General features: G+C 31.5%; 1 protein-coding gene across 1 annotated transcript in view; it reads left to right on the top strand.

Moving 5' to 3' along the window:
- Positions 1-17,577, top strand: part of cdc42ep4b (CDC42 effector protein (Rho GTPase binding) 4b) — a 42,799-nt gene that overhangs the window by 1,095 nt on the left and 24,127 nt on the right. The window lies entirely within an intron of this gene.

Raw genomic sequence — 17,577 nt, 5'->3', positions numbered from 1 at the left:
TATAAAAAAGGCGAGTGGCAGACATTAGATTGACATAATGTAACATAGATGCTAGAAATGGTTCAGAGGCTTATATTTAAACTTTTTTTTTTGTTTGTTTTGTCTTGGCATTTAATCTGCTGTGTCTGGTACACTCACCTTTGGCAAAAACGTGCACACACACACAGAGGGAAAATGTACTTGATAATTTTCTTCCAGGACATTATCCATTAATTTCACAGGCATTTATTTTAACCCTAAAACAGTCTGACGAAGTTCAAAGTCTATTAAAAGTAAATTAAGATGTACTTTTTTTTTAATAGAAGGAGGTTAGGAAAATACAGGAATTATATAGATAGATGAAAAACTTACAATATATATATATAACTGAGTGGGAGACATTAGATGTAACTGCAGATTGATGCTGGAAATTGTTCAGAGGCTTATATTTAAATAGTGTTTTTGTGTTTTGGCTTTTAATCTGCTGTGTCTGGTACACTCACCTTTGGCATTGTTAAACACACACAGAGGGAAAATATACTTGGTGATTTTCTGCCAGGACATTATCCATTCATTTCACAGGATAAACATTTTTACTTTTGTGTTAACCCTTAAACAGTCCAATGAAGTCTAAAATTCTAAGCCTAAGTAAAGCGTAAATTAGGAAGTGGTTTTGCTTTTTGAAAGTTCATTTCAGTGTGCAATTTTTTTCCTTTTTTTGTGTCCATGTATTGACTCATCTTTAGCCTGCTGTTCTTATAGAATCACAGCTTTTCTGTTTCTGTTTGCTGTTGGAAAGTAAGTCTTTTTTGTTGGCTTCAGCGCACAAAATGAGTTTGCAGTTAACACAAAGTGATAATGTTTGATTTTAGTATGTGCTGGTTGTTGGGAATGCAGTCTAAGCAGACTTTTAGGAGCTTGTGATTTTAAGTTATAAGTATAGCGGTGTCAAATTCATCAGTGTTTATATTAGTACTGTGTCTGTACTGAGATGAAGTGGTAGATTTATTGCACTTCATAAGAGAATGAATTGTTACATAACCACTTAGAGGAATGAAAAGTCCACGTTGCAGTAAGACAGGAATCCAGTCAAGTATTCCAAGAACCTCTTCTGAATGTCCAGATGTATTTCCCATATTGTCCTGAACCTAATGGTCGCATCTGTTGCATAATGCATGTGGATCAGATGGCTGCATTTTCACAGTTCGGTAACGGCCCGAAACTGGCAAGAGCTCTAGTATTGTGAAAGGTTATCAGAGTGAAATTGATTGACCCTAATAGGCTGTTTGAACAGGACAATCAGCTTTTGAGTATCCTGGGCTGACTCTTTAAAAAATACAGTGTAGTGTAGTTAACTCAAAATTGACTGAAAGTTAATTTTACTAATTTGAAAAGACTATTGAACTCAGTGTTGATGAGGTGATTAAATTAAATCCTCATTACTTTAATGTAAATAGAGTAAGTTCACAGTACTCATATAGATTAATTTTTTAACTCAAATGGTTTGTAGCAATCAGTTTCCTCAAACAATTTGGGTTGCCTTGATTCATTGAGTTTTACAGTACTCAGTTGGTTTGAATTCTCTTCATTTATTGGGCTTTACAGTGCTCGAATTGCTTCGTTTACTCGTATGGATTAAGTTCACAGTATTCATTAAGATTAGTTTTTGAACTTAAATTATGTGTTGCTATCGGTTTCCTCAAACGGTTTGAGTTACCTTAACTTTTTGGGTTTTACAGTGTATGTCTGTTGGGTAAGAGATGCAGTTTTGGCATGTGCAAATTTAATTGACAAAAGTGATTTCACATATTTTAAGTGATTTTATAATAACAGATTTATGAAAATAAACTTTTTTATTAAAGCATATTTATTTTAATATATTTGTAATAAAATATTTTAAACAACAAGCTTGCAAATGGTTGAAAGACAACGTCAAATAAAGATAATTTTTTTTTTTATTTAGTAAATTCTAGGGCTGGGCAATATTGCAAAAAATTATCACCATATAGTGTTTTTTTATCATTCGATATAGATAATTATTGAATATATTTTTAACAATCAATTTAGGAATATTAGGATTTTACTTTATTACTTTATTTTAATTTACCAACATTACTAAGGCAAATAGTTTTAATAGTCATGATATTTAAACGATATTATCAAAAATAACTAAGCAAAAGAAAGCAGGGGAAAAACACATCATCTGCGATAATAAAAGGATGATCACATGCATGCTGTTAAAGTCAGACCAATTAATAATCTGTTCAAAGAATGGTCAAATCCAAAGCAACCGATGCTGGAGCTCTTGAAAGCAGCTAGACTGTCGGGTGCATGAGCATAACTTTTTGTCTAGTCCATTTGAAAGAGAACCGATCTCACTAGTTGTGTTTCCAGGCACAGCTTCACGCAAGGAAACGGGAGTGTGCACGTGTTTTAAACAGTCACGAGCATCCCATCAGCTTTTGGCGCGAGTTATCATCCTCCTGCTCGTGCGAACACAGTTATTTTTGTCTGTCGTGCTGCATCTTGATTCTAAGATCGCATTTGCCATCCTTATTGTCGCATCCTGCTTTTAAGAAAACTACAATTTAAAATGTATTTTTATCAGCCAAAGTGGCTAGTGTTGGCGGGTGTTAATGTCAAGCCCTGATAGTCAGTATAATTACTGTTTTCACATTACTCTGATGGTTGGGTTTAGGGTTGGGGTAGAGGTTAATAAAATACAATTAATGGATAATTGAATAAACAACGTAAATAATTCTCAAAGCTGAGCATTCGCAAAGCTGTATCCCTTCTAGCAACAACCCTTGAAGTGGTTGAATGTGGACCATCTCAAAACATTTATTTTTGTTTATATTAGTTATGATAATGATGAAATCAAACTACAACTTAATGAAAGGTGTAAACAGGCCCCCAGCAAGTAAAAGACAGATTCATCTCAAGAGGGTTAATAAAGACTGCGAGGAATACTATAGTAAAGCAAAAGTTAATGTCATGACAGAATTCCTGTGGAGTTTGGTGGATTCAGAAGAGCTGGCTCAGTGCCTGGTGTCAGTGAGGGTCGGTGTGTAGGACAGCAGGAGGTTTGGTTTCAGAGAAATACACGTCTCTGCCTCTACTGTGTCAGATTCCAGAGGCCTCAGCTGGGTTCACAACGAGAGGAGACAGTGCAAAAATATTGACTCTTGGCACGACACCGAGCTACGGTTAAAATAGTTTTTACTTTCCCTTGAGTTCTGATATGAATCATAAAACAACTTTCCTAAGTTCAAATACTTCTAATTAAAACCTAACAATAGATTGCAGGCGTTTCCTATCATTGTGTAATAAACAACATGCTGTGATGCACAAGGGAAATTTGCGTCACAAATTTTTTTTGTTTATTTAATAAAAATGGTAAAAACATTTTAAAATGGTTTTAAAAGATGCAATAAATGATCAAAAGTAAGAGTAATGGCATTTATAATGTTACAAAATATACAAATAAATGCAATAAAAATATTAAATAGGTACTACAAAATATCAATGGCTCACATAACTATTTTTAACAATGCAAAATTTAATACGAGTAATTTCTGAGGAATCAGGTGACACCAAAAACAGACTCGGTGCTAAATTTAATGTTGGCACTACATGCTTAAATTACATTTAAAGCCTACTAAAAGAGATAAAGTTATTTAAGTTTAAATAATATTTGATTTTTTAAATTGGTTTTGCTGAATTTACAATCAAATAAATGTGTATTTTCAGTAAAGTTCAGTATTTTTTTACATTTTCTTTAAAAAAAAAGAAAAAAAAAGAAAAAAAACTGACCCCAAACTTTTGACTGGTAGTGTAATTATTTATGTATTACAATTATTTTATTTTACACACATTTCACTTTTACAGTTTAACCTTCAACGCTATTCTTTAAAACAGCAGCAAGCGACTCTTTCACAGACACAATCTGTTTGGGTGGGCGTTAACATATTGTTATCTACAGGCCAGGAACACCCTAGATTAGCCAACTACTGTAACGAACAACTTCAACATGAACCTGCAGATCAACTAGATGAAGGTTAAGCTTTCAAATCCCCCCCGGTTGAACTTTAGTCCCTCTAAAAAGACATTCAGAGCTCCAGCAGCTTGTGTGTATGTCGACAGCTGGACGTATTACATCAGAGAAACACCACGACTCCTGCTGCTGAGTCACATGAAGGCCACCGACGTGACTCTACACTCAGTCACCACATTCAAAACCTCCATACAGTCTCACACACACTTTACACTGCTGCAGCTTAATCATACCACAGCAGAAGCAGAAACTAGCAGGCCGGCAGCCAACCATATTACTACAGATCCATAAAATACACACTCTCTTCAGCTGACGATGCATTTCAAGTCAACATCAATTCACAAATTATACTTGTACAGACACATATTTTATGCTTTGCTTTTAAACCGACACCACTGATGCTGAAATTTATATAGCCATGGTTTTGTTTATCATGCTTTATTTGACATTTTTAGCATTGGTGTTTATTCTGAACCAGTGAGTTTCATTATGATTGCCTGAAAAATGTTTGTGTTTTCTGTTAAAAAAAAAAGGTCAGCAAATCAGGAAATGCTGCATGATTAAGCAATACTGAGAGTGTGATATGGCTAAGCAAGATTATCAAATCTCAAAGGTTGTGATTTGTTTAATAAATATATCTGCTGCGTGCGTCAGAGAGAGACAAGCACACATTTACTAAATGATCTGATGGTTTCAGTGATTCATTAAAGCTTCATGGTTAATTCAGGGCTTCTGCAGGTTTCATCAAGTCAAATTTAAAACTTTTTAAGACTTTTTTGCCCAGTTTCACAAACAGGGCTTAAATTAAGCCAGGACTGGGCCTTAGTTAGATTAGGCTTTTTAAGCCACATTTATAAAAATGGCTTCAGAAAAATATATTACTGGTGTGCACCTGGAGACAAAAAATGACACTGACGTATTGTAAGACATCTCACCGCAAGTTATTTTGAATTGAGGCAGCTCAAACACGCAATTTAATCTTGACTAGCCTTAAACCTTGTTTGTGAAAACAGGGGTTTAAGAACATTATGAATGAAATTTCAAACTTAAATGCTAAGGACTTTTCAGTTAGGCGAGAGGAAAAGTTTTTTTATTTGGCCCATCAATAAATGAAAAACTAAACCAAAAGGTATTTCTTAGCCACATTTGAGATAATGTGTCAACACAAGTAAACCCTACTTGTAGGGCTGTTTTTTTTGAGAGGTGCGCGGGTATGCGAAGGCTGCGTAAGGCCGTACGTGTGTGTGTATAATAGTAATACGTTTGTAGTAATAAGTATGATATCAGAATAACATAATGAGTATAAATCATAATATAATAACTATAAATTAGCCTTCAGAGTGGGCTTACGTGACTCCACACAGGGTAGAGAAAGTATTTAAAAAATTGACCTGGAAAAATTCAATCGATTTTAGGTTCTGAATGATGATTTCGAACACTTTTCGATTAATCGCCCATGTCTTCCTACATTTTTTTTTTTCAACATATTCTTTTTTTTGTTTAAATGTTGTTAAAAATATCTGTATTTCTATATATAAATAAATATAAATACATTTACATGGACATAACAAAATTAAGACCAATTTAAAATGATTGAAGACTTACAACACATTTATTCAGCGAATTCAAGACTCTATTAGGCCAAAAATTTTAGAGTTGAAATTTAAGACATTAAGACCCTGTTAAAACTCGGTTAGATGTTTAAAATTTGACTGCAATTTATATATAAAAAAATGGACTGAAAAAATTAGGACAGTACTGTATAAGGGCGCACTCGCACTATGCTCTCCGAACAGTGCCCAGACCCGTTTCCCAGATCGTTTGAGAAGTGTGAGTGCTCTAAATCTGGCTCAGGCACGGTTCACTTGGCCAACCCTGGCCCGGTTGGAAGAGGTGTGCCAGAGCTCAGAACACTTGGGTTTGGCATGGTACGCTTGTAGTGTGCGTGCAAAATGCCTAAGCCAGAAACTGAAGACGAGACCCGACTTTTACGGGACTGTTTGATATGGATTTATTAATAATTCTTACTGGTCAATGAATGCAAACTGTTGTAGATTATTAAAGACACAAACCCCTTATTGCACGACAGCTGCACCTTTAGCAAACCCCCTGCAGCACAAGGACTTTATGGTTGTTAATAAGCGTCAAAAGTGATGGATCTGTTCACCCAAATATTTGACAGCGTGTCACTGCTTATCAAGCAACTAAGCCGATATAACTAAAGAAATCTCCACTGTCCTGAGTGAAAGCACTTATTGAACAGTGCATCATCGATGACGTGAGCATGCCCAGGCCCGAAAGTAATGTGAGAATGGGCCGTCGAGAGAGATGGTAGGGGGGACAAGCGTGCTTCGGCCCAGTTCAAGGGAACTATACAAGGTGCAGCTAAATATCAACTTCGATATAAATGGCCCTGGGAGTAAGTATGAAGTAGAAATAATAATAATAATATTAATAAAAGTTAACCTTGTTTACTTGTAATATTACTAGTATTAATTAAGAATTTTGTTTTAAATAATACTTATTTTAGACCTGCATTAAAAATTACCAATTTTGGCCAAATTGTGCTACCCGACAGATTTGCACTTCTAATATGGAGGATTTTTAAATTACATTTGTAAATCTAAAAATGCTAATTGTTCATTATTATTTTTATAATTAGGAAAACTAAATAAGGCTGGCTAGATCATTCATAATTGGGGTAAAATAATTGTGCACAATATATCGGTTTAACATCGATAACAGAATCGCAGGATTTGCAATGTTGAGTTTGTTTTATAATTTATCATTTGCATGCGTTTTTGATGTCTGTGATTTTTTAAATAATTTTAAAAGCATTCAGGTATAAGAAACTGTACCATTTGTGCCCTTTAACTGTGATTAATTTGATTGAATTATTTTTATTATTCAGTTACTGTACTTGAATACGGTTTATTTCAATTGTATCTTTTTCTTGATCATATTTATAGATAGTTAAACATGAAAATACTCTAAACACATGCAAATACAGAAATGCACTGCAAATGGCACAGGCCACAACAAAAACTTGTCTGAGGACCCCAAAAAGTTTATAGATTGTTTATTAGAATTTATGGAGATGCACTCCCACTGCAGAATTATTCTAGTTGAACTAACATTATACATTCTTATCATATTTTAAGTCAACTGGTGAAATTGTAATTATATTGAAATTTGTATCGCAAAATAAAGAAATATCGCAATGTTAGATTTTTCCAATGTCAAGCAGCCCTAATTGTGGGTATTTTTTATGGCGACAAAAAAAATCACCCCAGTGAAATTCAGATTAAAAATTCAGATAAATGCATCAGAAACACATTTTTAAAAAGGGAATGGAGCTGTTAGAGGTGAAAACGACAACTAAGGAAAGGGGGGAAAAGGAGTGGAAACAGAACACACTGCATTTATCTATGAATTTAGCAGGTTGGCCTTAAAACACACACACACACGCGCGCACACACACACACACTCACTCACCACGTCCTTGACCTACATCTCCCATGCTGCAATCTGGACCAGAAGTGTCTCATTCCCTGACTGGAATATTACAACAACCTCCAGTGATTAAAAGCACTGCTTTAACTCTAGGTATACAGTCAGCGATTTGCTTTGTCTATTAGGGCAGATACCGACCTCAGAGCTCTGACATCAGAGTTGCTAAGAGACACTAATGCCACCATTCACAAATATCGACACCAAGAATGACAAAAATGTCAAAAGGTCAAGGGTCAGCGTTTTGGACCACACATAGGTGTTTATTATACATCCACTTAGCCTGTAGCGCTGATCATTTGGTGTCTGAAACAGGAATTAGACGCCAAATTTCAAACTTTACTGAGCTAAAAATATATGTAACAAAAAGGTATTGACAGTGATATTTACACAAGAATCATTTAATACAAATAAACTATTGACACAACTATTAACTAGGGCTGGTCGATAAAATCGATATTGGTATTTATTGACTGAACACCATTGCAATATCAAATTGGAAGCAATGCCAGTAAGCTTAGGGTATCAGTTTATCATTTCTAATGTAGTACTGCAACGTGCACATGCTATGCAAGCTGCATTTTCCAGGAACACCTAATAAAAAAAAAAGCATCTGAACTTTTTGGTATGCCGTGAGCGCACTACGATTCATGCAAGTAGAACTAACCAATCTGCTTCACACTTTGTATGGAATATACACATTTCAGTAATAATGGTGGACTAATTACCTCATACAAACACGGCACATCCAAACACTGCAGAGCTTTTAACTTTTCTCCAAAGATTTGTTCATTTTTCATCCTATGAGATAACGGTCACCTAGTTACGAGAGATGCCATAGAAAATGTTCAAGCAAAGCTTGTGCTCGCATTTGTCAGTTTAGGTCAGAATAACAACACCAGCAAAAACGAGTGCAGTATAGCAGCAAGGAGGAGATTGAAAATAATAAAGGATGTCGTCGGAGTGGCTTTTTGGTTTCTTTTCTTGTGCATCTACATCTGAAATAGTTTCATCATAAAGAGTAATATAGTCATTCAATTTCACAATTTTTAATGTCGCAGTATGCATTTGAATAATGATGACTGGTTCCTTATATATAGGTTCCTTATATATATATATATATATATATATATATATATATATATATATATATATATATATATATATATATATATATATATATATATATATATATATATATGTATATATGTATATATATATATATATGTATATATATATATGTATGTGTGTGTGTGTGTGTGTGTGTGTGTGTGTGTGTGTGTGTGTACACATATACATATACATATATATATATATATATATATATATATATACACACACACACACACACACATATATATATATATATATATATATATATATATATATATATATATATATATATATATATATATATATATATATATATATATATATATATATATATATATATAAGGAACCTATATATAAGGAACCATATATACTTTTATATATACTTTTTCAGAGGAAGTATTTTTTTTATAAAGGGAAACATTTTGACATAATTTATTGTACTTTTCTTCCCAGCTTCTCAAAAGGTATGTTTGATTCATGCACAAGCCTAATCTTGTCATTTTATCCCATTCAATTGGTTCAGAATTTACACTCAATTGTTTTTTGAAGAAAAGCATTTCAAATCCATTTGAACCATTAAACCGGAATTCATAACAATAAAATAAAACTTAATTTAGGATTAAAAATATCATAAAGCCTTTGTGATAAATATCAAAAAGCTAAATTATTGTAGAACTACCTCATTTTTATAAACTTGTGCATGTTAATACTCATTGATAAAGAACAAGTTTCTTCACATAGTCTAGTCTGAAGTCAGCCGTCTTTGATTTCAAGAGGATGATGTTAGTTGAGAGTTTCAGTCTGAGATTCATTGCTGTTTACCTCCCTCATATTTAAGATAGCATAATCATGATTGTTGTGTTGTTTGATAGTGTTGAAAGTGCAAAACCAGTTTGAGTCGCTGTAATCATTTAGCAACTGAAAGATAGGTTACTCCTTTGCACTAATGACAGGTGATCTTTTCTTTGGGTTGAGCCACATGTTTCTGGAGTGACGGTATTGGCATCACTCCCTGACTCGAGTTTCCAGTTTTTTTTTTTTGTATAAGTCCAAACCTCTCAGTACTTTATTTCTAATACATGCAACAAGCTAACAACTAGTCTGACCACATTTCATCTTTAACTAGTTGCTATTTTGTCTTGTCTCCCAAACTGGTAATGTTGCCATCAGTGTTGAGTAAGTCACTTCCAAAAAAGTAAACAATGGCCTGTTTTTAATGTGATCTGTAGATACTTTAACCCTTTAACTACTGGCTCTACCAAGTGGTTGACCATGTTTTTACTGTTTTTAATAATTACTGTTAAAGTAATTTAAAGAATGACTGTTTTAAATAATGGTTTGCACACACAGTTGCAAACATTGTGGGTTTACAAAAAATAAATAAATAAATAACATAAAAATCAAACAGACATAATCCTGTTGCACTACTACATTTGATTTTGGTTTTATTGTGGAAATCTAAAATATTTTATGGCATACTTAAAAAAAATAAAGATGATTTAGTATACATACATATATTATTTTAAATATTTTCTTTTTAATAAATTGATCTTACACTTCCTAATTTCAGATATCATAGTGTATGTGTTAAATCCGGTATTTTTTTTTTTACCATAAACCGACATATCAACCATTTGGTAGAGGCTGATATGTTAGATAATGTGGCATGTGTGAGTTAACTAGTGACATCAGGAGTTAATATATGCAATCCAAACCATTATATTTTCTTGCTGTGGTAGTTAAGGAAGTACTTTAAGAAGTGAATCCCTCAAAAATGGTACAGTTTTTATTAAAAAGTAAATCTCAAAAAATATTAATGCATTTTTTAATAACGTTGATGTATTTTATATATATTTATAAAAAAAAAAAAAAAAAATATATATATATATATATATATATATATATATATTTTTTTTTTTTTTCCCCCCCCTAAAATGTTGTAAATTTGATTTGCCATGAAATAGACAGAGAAGCTGATGTGGCAATAAATTCAAATCTCTCTCTGAAAAAAGAAATTAATTAAGGATTACTTATCACATTTAAAAATGTATGTAAATATTTTATTTGTCTGAAAAGTAACTTGGTTACTTTAAGGAATTTAATTACTTGACCCAATATTAGTGCTTAATTCTTATAAGTTTCAATGCATTGACAACAGAACTGTATTGATTCTTAAATTTTAGTCAAACAGGCCCTTTTAGCTTACATATATTATTAAAAAAGATTTAATAATACATGTATCAAAACCTGCTAAATTTTATAATTTTTATACCATTGATAAATGGTCATGATAAATTTCAAATAAACTTTCGTTAAAAATAAAAATATTTAGCAAAATATATTTGGTTTGCAAAAATAAATATTGCTTATGAATTCACTTATACAGAATTGTTGAAGTTATGTACTATATTTAAGGCAAGTAATTTAAGTTAGACAAGTTACAGATTGTGACTAATTAAATGACCTAAAAATGGAAAGCAATCCCTTCTTTTTTAGCAGAGAAGTAATTCAAAATACAGTAAATACACTGTAAATATTTGACCCTAAAGTCACAGTAAATGACTGGCTATAATTGCATTACTTTCACAGTAAGCTACTGTATGTAAATCCACAGTAAGTTCATCATTCACTTTTTTTTTACATTAAATTACTGTGAAATTACAACCATATGATGTGACTTGACAGTTTGCTTTGTAACTGATATAATCTGAGAGAAGAAAAAAAATCTTAGGAGGTGAAAACAAGGACAACTTTGTGTGTCTCTATGTGGTGTGAATTTATGGAACAGATTCTTAATGTCAGGATATTAATCAATTTAAAAAGTTGTATAAATATATATTATTAAATAAATAAATTGATTAATAGGGGTAATTATATAAATATATAAAATGTATAAAAACTGTAAAAATATATACATTATTAAAGAAATATGTTGATGAATATAGAACAAATGAGAAAGTTATATGATGAAGTTTCAGTTAATGGCTGTTTGCAATACTATGTAGTTTCTGGATCTATGTTATAAAATCTTAATGTGCAAATGGAGAATTCATGTCAAAAATGCCCAAAGGATGAAATATGTGTCTTTGTAATGAAAAGCTCATGCATGTCTCATGTAAAAAGAAGAGATACGTCAAATAACAAGTTAATGTACAGTATAGTAATATAGTAATGGGGGGGGGGTCTAGGGTAAATAATAAGATTGTGTTGTCTTTGACCATGATGAAATGTATTTTGTTTAAAAAACTGTTTTGTGTGTGATTTTTTTTTTTCTTTTTCTTTTTTCCAAATAATAAATAAATTAATTAAATCAAACTAATTACACCCAACACTGGTTGCCATAAATGTGTTTTGTAACTTTATTAATCTTGCTATATGTTCTGCATAGGTTATCAATGCTCATCTTTAACTTGTTTAAAAGCAGACTTAATGTCCATAAAAACCATAACAGCCTCTTCATTATTCTGGTGTGCTTCAACTCTCCATCGCTCATATCTCTCCTCATTACTCATTTCCATAAAATTTTCCTTCTTTCTCCTGAAAAGAGTAACAGGTGGTCTCCCTCAAGCATTTGGAAAGAGAAAAGGAGGAATTCTTTTCTCTATTAGTGTTCATTCCCAACCCAGATGCTCTCAGCTTCGCTTGAGTAATCCAATATCCTTATAGATCCATAACATATGCCCTCTGTCACTCAGTGTCATTGGGCTCAGTGGAGCCCACAAATGTGGCCCGAATCCATGGACATGTGATCCATACATTGGTTGAAGAATCATGTGTGGTCTTCTTTAGCATGTTTATGTTCCTGCTGATTGTTAGCAATTTAGCAGTTGTGTTTCATTTAGATCACATAAACAGTGTTTTAATTTGTCATGTGTTTATTTAATTTAATTTGGTCAAACCTGCATGTCCAGCAGTTGTTGAGATGTTTTCCTTTATTTTATTTGACCTTTTTAAAATAATATAAAATGCATATATATATATATATATATATATATATATATATATATATATATATATATATATATATATATATATATATATATATATATATATATATTAATTTATAAATTGTCTTCTGTAGAGTAATAGCTAACTTACTTGGTAACTGTTAATGTGTTGTTTTTTTGCTTTTCTTTCAAATTGCATTACATGCAAATTGCATTTTTAAACAGTCCATGATAGTTTTGGTGGTTTATTTATTTGTTGATTTGTTTGTTTGTTTGTTTATACATTTACTTATTAATTTTTAATATACTTATTTATTTTTCTTATTTATTTATTCATGTTTATTTATTTATTTACCTATTTATTTACATGTTCAATTGTTTATGTACTAGTTCTTTATTTATTATTTATTTATTTACTCATTAATTATTTATGTATTTATTTGTTTATTTACTTCATGTTTGATTTATTTTACTTATTTATTTGTTTATTAGTTTGTTTGTTTAGATATTTATTTATGTGGTTATTTATCTACTTACATAAAAAAATTATAAGTAAATAAATAACCACAAATAAATATATAAAGAAACTAACTAATATACAAATAAATAAGTAAAATAAATCAAACATGAAGTAAATAAACAAACAAATACATAAATAATTCATGAATAAGTAAATAAATAATAAATCACAAATCAATAAATAAACAAATGAATACGTAAATTAAGTAAATAAATAAATAAATAAAACATGAATGAATAGATAAGTAAAATAAATAAATTAAAAATTATTAAGTAAATTAAAAAATATTTATTTTACTTATTTATTTATTCACGTGTTATTTATTTATTTACTTATTTATTATTTATTTATTTGTTTATTTATTTACTTATTCATTTTTTTATTTATTTTCTTATTTATTTTTTGTTCACTTATTTTTTAATTTTTTTATTAATTCATTCATTGTTTAATTTTTTTTGGCTTAGTCTCTTTATTAATCCGGTGTCGCCACAGTGGAATGAACCACCAACTTATCTAGCACGTTTTACGCAGCAGATGCCCTTCCAGTATCAACCCATCTCTGGGAAACATCCACTCATACACTACGGATAATTTAGCCTCCCCAATTCACCTGCACCGCATATCTTTGGACTGTGGGGGAAACCAGAGCACCAGAAGAAAACACACGCGAACGCAGGGAGAACATGCAAACTCCACACAGAAATGCCAACTGACCCAGCCGAGGTTCAAACCAGCAACCTTCTTGGTGTGAGGCGACAACACTAGCTACTGCGCCACTGCGTCGCCCTATTTATTAATTTACCTATACTTTACTTTTTTATTTACTTATTTATTTCTATAGTTTTTCTAATACTTTCAAAGATAAGAATGTGTTTTTGAGTCTGTTCTATGAGGCTGGCAATACATTATATAAAACTCCCATCTTTTTATTTATGTAAAGGAATTGTCTTCTGCTTCAGATCATTCTATTATCCTTCTACTTCTGTGGCCACTTTATCTAAGTCTGTTTTGATTTCTGTGACTTTGCTTTCCCGCTTGGAGTGTGTTTGAGGGCAGACAGTTGGGCGTTTCCAGAGGAGAAACACTCTTATGCTTCAGTACACTCCGACACTGGGTCAGTCAGCATGTGTATTATGAAGGTGGGGTGTGTATTGATTAACTCAGTCTTGCTTCCTATTTTAAACGACAGAAATCAATCATGGTCTTTAAGTGTTGTTGATTTCAGATTAAGAGATTTAGGCACCATTTAACAGACTAACTATTGTTAGTCTGGAAAATAGCACCATGGTGATGCTATTTAAGTTACATTTACCATATGCGCTGCCTGTGGTGCCATGATAAACATCAAAGTGTAGTTGCTATATAACTTGTGTAGCCGTGCATTCATGGTGACACTTTAGAATAATTGCACACTATTAACTATTTTGTATGGTTTAGCAAATTGTTCATAATTTATAAAGCATAAAAAGTAAAAGTGACTATAATTTGCATTTTAACACTTATAACTGCACACTATGAACTGTTTATTAAGCATTAGCAAATAGTTCGTTCATCATTTCTTAAGCATTGACTCTACATTAGTAAGCAGTTTATAAATACAGCTACAAATAATGTATTTTTGACTTGTAAAGTAATAGTTACTTTGTATGTTATTAAATGCTTTATTAAAACAACTTCATGCGGTTTTTTGACCTAATCTTTAAGTGAGGACAATTCATGCTATGTAAATCCCTTTTAAACGACAATTAAAGGGTCAGTTATATTTAAAACAGAAAAAAGGAAATGAAGTAGAGTCATGATAACAAAAAAATCTATAACTTCAAGATACACACACAAAAAAAAAAAAACAATTAAATGAAGAATTAATATTTGGATCTTATCTAGGGCTGCACAATATTGGAAAAATCTGCGATGTGTATTGAAGTCAGAATTATTAGCCTCCCTGAATAATACACCTTCCTGTTTATTTTTTCCCCAATTTCTGTTTAATAGAGAGAAGATTTTTTCAATACATTTCTAAACATAACAGTTTTACTAACTCATTTCTAATAACTGATTTATTTTATCTTTGCCATGATGACGGTAAATAATATTTTACTAGATATTTTTTAAGACACTTCTACACAGCTTAAAGTGAAATTTAAAGTCTTAACTGGGTTAATTAAGTTATCTAGGCAGGTTAGGGTAATTAGGTAAGTTATTGTATAATGATGGTTTGTTTTGTAGACTATCTAAAAATATTAATTAGCTTAAAGAGGCTAATGATTTTGTCCCTAAAGTAGTTTAAAAAAAATTAAAACTTCTTTTATTCTTGCCGAAATAAAACAAATTGGACTTTCTCCTGAAGAAAAAATATTATCAGACATACTGTGAAAATGTCCTTGCTCTTTGAAACATCATTTAGGAAATATTAAAAAAGAAAAGAAATTCAAAGGGGGGCTAATAATTCTGACTTCAACTGTATATTGCAAAATGAATACAGTTCCAGCAGATGACTTGAATAACTCCATTTGGAAAGAATTTATCATTTTTTTAATGGATTGGGATGATTCTGTTTCAGAGAGCATCTGCATAAAAACTAATAAACAAATTAAAAACAGATAAATACAATATAGAAAAGGTTACAATTGAAACAAACAGTGTTTTATCATTTTCCAAGTCTAACTGTTTTTAGGTACAGTAATTGAATATTAAAAATAAAAATAATCCAACATAATTAACGATTATTAAAGTTAATAATGGTACAATTTCTGGTGGCTAAATGCTTTTAACATCCTCACACAGACACAGGCCTCCAAAAACACATCCAAAAAGTATCCAGACTCAACATTGCGTATACTTGCGATGTGACTATTGCGATTAAACGAATTGCGGTATCGATGCTGTAATGATATATTGTAAAGTGCTAATACAGAGTAACTATTACTTTGTGCCTGAGAAAAGATATATAGATGCTAATTTGTATAGTTTATTAATAATTTACTTACTCATTCTGAAAGTTCTTAAAAAGCACCAACTATTCCTAATTAATAGCTGCTATGCAAAATTAATAATTTACAAAGTATAAAAAATGCAATTATTAAACGCATTATGAATGGATTGATAAGTCAAGAATTCAGCATTTGTATCTGTATTTATAAACTGCTTACTGTCTATTAATGTTGAGTTAATGCTTAACAAATGATGAAGTAACTATTTGCCAATGCTTAATAAAGGCTTTATATTTCGCAAGTTATGTTAAATGTTTACTGATAACTATTCTGGTAAATGTTAATAATGCTGAGTTGAGAAATAGTTTATCCTCCGCAGTAAGTTTTAGAGCTATTGCTTATTCCTGAGCAGGAACATCTGCTTTCTGGTAAAGTGAATGGAGTTTTCTCTCTTCTTCAGATGTACTAGAGCTGAACCGCACTGACAGCTGTGCATTAGCAATCAGTGCCTGAACCGCGTCATGCTAGCATATATAAACAAAGACTACCGTTACCATGTTGAGTCACTGCTTGACAGGATTTGCTTGGCTTTATCGGTTGATGAGTAAGTCATGAGAAGGCTTGTTTTTTTTTTTTGTGATTGACTAATGCTTAGTAGATGGTGTCAAGTCACAATTACCATAATTATGAGTTTCTGACTAGCAAAACATATTTCTTTTTAAAGCTTTTGTTTACATATGCGTGGAATGTTCTCATGAGCTAAATGCGAAAATACACCAGTTTGAATAAGTAGAGTGAAATGTCAATTGTTGGTGTGGTGATCTATGTTTTCTTAGATTGAAAGGGATTGTTCACTTAAAACTGAACATTCTGTCATCATTTTGTCACCTTTTACTTATCGCAAACCTGTTTGACTTTATTTTTTATTTTTTGTTGAACACAAAGAATGTTATTTTGAAAAAAAAAATGGACCACTGTAACCATACGCCAATTTTACTTTTGGTACAATGGAAGTCAGTGGTTGGAGGTTTCTGACATTGTTCAAAATATCTCCTTTAGGCCCTGTTTACAGTAATATGTTTTAGTATTAAAACACATAAGTTTTGCTATGATTATGCCATCCATCCACACTACATTGGAGTTTTCGAGCGCTGAAAATAGAGCATTTTGTAAATGCTGATGAGGCCGTTCTCTGTTTAAATCACTGCTGCTCTGTGTCAGTGTGAATGGGGAAATATATATGTGTATATACATATATACTGTATGTATATGTATGTGTATATATATATATATATATATATATATATATATATATATATATATATATATATATATATATATATATATATATATATATATATATATATATTGTGGGGTATATTGTGCATGGAGATCTTTTCAAAAATACTAGATGAAACACCAGTGTGGACGTGGATCATTTTAGTTTTCAAACTAAAGCGTATTAGTGTAAACGGGGCCTTAGTGTTCAGCAGAAGCTCATAAATGTGTGGAATCTCTTGAAGG

This window comes from Danio rerio, chromosome 12, assembly GCF_049306965.1.
Source record: "Danio rerio strain Tuebingen ecotype United States chromosome 12, GRCz12tu, whole genome shotgun sequence".
In the NCBI taxonomy this organism is placed as follows: Eukaryota; Metazoa; Chordata; class Actinopteri; order Cypriniformes; family Danionidae; genus Danio; species Danio rerio.
This window is presented reverse-complemented; position numbering and strand designations above follow the sequence as displayed.